The following is a 3,344-nucleotide window of genomic DNA, read 5'->3' as shown; positions in this document are numbered from 1 at the left end:
GCGGCCACTGCACTCCAGTCTGGGCGACAGAGTGAGACTACAACTCAAAAAAAAAAAAGTCAGAGCTGAAACCCGGTAAATGTGTCAACAAAAGATCAACTTTGTCATTAAGATATAATTCTATAAGCTTTCAAGGAAATCCTTTTAAATTGAAATGCATGCTATGCTAAGTATTTCTAAAACTTTCCCAAATCATTTATGTTTACTTGTTTTTCTCTGATAGCATCAAAAATTTCTATTGCTCTTTTCCAAAGTTCCAACCAATTAACAGCAAGGATTTCATGCAAGCAGAATCCAATTAACATACTTAATACATTCATCAACTATTAATTTAATTAGAACATTCAGCAAATTGCCATCACTGTACCCAAAGCTGGCCGAGTGCCTTGAATACTTTGGGGAAGTCAGGATGGAAAAATAGACACTTTTTTTGTCTTTAGAGACCTAAAATGAGAGAAAGAAAAAAACTTGTTCTTTTAATCTTTCAAGTGATACAAAAAAGTTTACCTTCTCCTAAGAGATCCAGGCCACCAACTGGCTTTCCCAGTGATGAGAACAAATCTTTCAATTATTATGCATATATTTAATATATATCTTGAGATTATGATTCTCTTGACTCAGTTATTTTCCCTTACCCACTAATCATGAGCTCTTCCTCTTTATAAACCAGTCTTAGCTACATTAGATTCATTAGGAACAGAAATAACATTAGTTGCTATTTAAAGGTCCAACCTGGCAAATAACCCAAACAAGCCCCATTCTTGGATACCCTTAGCAGACATCACTGATTATTCCCTGCATTGTTTTCCACTGCATCTCAGGTTCAGGACCTGAGTCAACTCATGTTTTACTTTTTTTAGTCTTATTTAAAACCTCACAATTGACAGTTTTTACCAAATGTGCGTGCGCGCGCACACACACACACACACACACACACACACACACACACATATACGCATGTTATTCTCAATTTCCTCCCTGGATGCTATGTTGGAGCACTCCCACTTCTCTCTTTTATCTTTTATCTACATCTAGAAATGTCTAGATTTGTGCTAATGCTTAACACAAACTTCACAAACCGAGTTAGAGGCAAGAAGAAATCAGCATATTGTCACAACTCCAAACTAGCAGCATGTACTATAATTAAACCTTTCTTTTTCTTAACCGAGCCCAATCTCCTTCATACCACACTCTCCCTTTAACTCTCATTTCTCCAGGGATGCCCTCCTTCTGAAAGCTTAAATGTGGGCAATTACTTTATCCCGAGCAAGCCAACAGTGCAGAAATTATCTCTGCTGTGTATACCCTGCCCTCCCCCAATCCTGCCTCTGGGTAGATGTTAATTACAGCTGTCAGAGGCAACTAGTAAAGCAACTGGGGTATGGAGCCCTGAGATTGGGTGAGTGGTTTGTTTGAGTTCCGTGGGTTCTTCTCAGTCTCCATGCTGAAAGAGGTGAAGAATTTAATTGATTCTAAGGCAAGGCAAGCTATACAGAGAGATGATTTCTCAAAAAGGTAATGAGTGCCGGCTTCTCAGTCTGATAAACTGGGTCTCAGTCTGGCCTCTGCCAATCTAGTAATCTGAGGACATTAGCCCATTATTCTTCCTCTTCTATAAAAATGGTGTTAGTAGTTATTTCTCACAGTATTGGTGCCCAAATTAAATGTGATAATGAATATGGGTTTCTCAACAAATTGTTTGGCACAAAGTAATTATAATATTATAAAATTTCATCAATATGCAACTTCAAATAAAGAAATGACAAGTTTTTCTTCTTAACTAGGGATGCCAAAGGAACAGTATTGCCCAGACACACTAGCAGAATCACAATGGTTCTCAAATATTCACATGATGTAATAATAGTCATAAGCTTAACACTTACCTTACACTCTACCTATTTTCTCAACTCTAAGATAGTCGTTTTCCCAGATTTTTACTTTTTCTAAAATTGCAGTGATTCTTAAAATTGACATACACATTTAGTGTGGTACTGCAACTATTTTCTCTGGAAAAATTGTATTGAATTCCACAAGGTGTCTTGCAATCAATGATCTCTTAATTAAAGAGAAGGAAAATAGCATTATTAAAAATGCATTGTCTCCTTTAAGAAATGAGCAGAGCTGTGCTCTCAGAAGTTTAAAAATCTCTATTTAATTACTCAAATTGTAATCAAATTTCCCTTTCTAAAAAAAAAATTTATTCATGGGTCTCTCTCACTTCAATTCTTCACTGCCATCCTTGTCTTTTAAGTGCTATTTTCTGATCACTTGCTATGTTCTAGTACTTTGCCAAGTGCTTGATAAATGTCATTTTATTTTACTGCACACAGTTTTAGAGGTGGATAAAATTAAAGATGAAGATATCAGGGCTCTGATGAGAAAATAGAGGTTCACAAGGTGAAGTGATGGTCCTAGTACATAGTAGCTGAGATATGTTTGAGTTCAGTTACACTAAGCTGTGATTCTTTTTTTTTTTTTTGAGTTGGATTCTCACTCTGTCACCCACGCTGGAGTGCAGTGGCACGCTCACGGCCACCGCAGCCTCGACGTGCTGGGTTCCGGTGATCCTTCCGCCTCAGCCTTCCACGTAGCTGTAACTACAGATGCACGCCACCACACCCAGCTAATTTTTTTGTGATTTATTGTAGAGATGAGGTCTCATCAAGTTGCCCAGGCTGGTCTCAAACCCTCGGGCTCAGGCAATTCTCTTGCCTCGGCCTCCCAAAGTACTGAGATTACAGGCTGAACCACAGTGCCTGGCCTAAGCTGTGATTCTTAAGCACTACCAGAGTGCCTTGATTATTTTTTTTAAATAGCTTCAATAAGCAAATAAATAATGCTGTTCCCACAGGAACCTCATCAATAGAATATATTGGAAAGCAGAAGATGGGGCTGTCAGAGTAGCACCAGAAAGCTACAAAAGCTTGGAAGATATATATAAAGTGATGGCACTTCCTTCCACCAATTTCTCCGCCTAAGAGCTTTTGCTCGATTAGAAAAATATACTTATTCAGACTCCAATGAGCATGGAAACAGGTATTGATGTATATTGAAAAAATTGAAAGGACGTGCTCGTGGCTTTTTGTATACTGGTCATGTTTTATCCTTGAAACATTTTAATTCTTAAATATCTCCTACAGCATGACATCTTCTTCAGAGTATCTAGTTACCCAGTGCTGTATTCATATCCCTCCGACTTTATCTTCTACCGTTTGATCCTTGAGACTCTGAAAGCAGAAGTTCTTGGAAGAAGACACCTTCTCTATTGAAGCACATTATTTTCCACTTCACTGGACTTCTTGGGGAAAAGAAAGTTGGGCTACCACTTATAAGGATATATGATA

This window comes from Carlito syrichta, unplaced genomic scaffold (assembly GCF_000164805.1).
Source record: "Carlito syrichta isolate Samal-C Ts95f unplaced genomic scaffold, Tarsius_syrichta-2.0.1 Scaffold316290, whole genome shotgun sequence".
Lineage (NCBI taxonomy): Eukaryota > Metazoa > Chordata > Mammalia > Primates > Tarsiidae > Carlito > Carlito syrichta.
Note: the sequence above shows the minus strand (reverse complement) of the source record.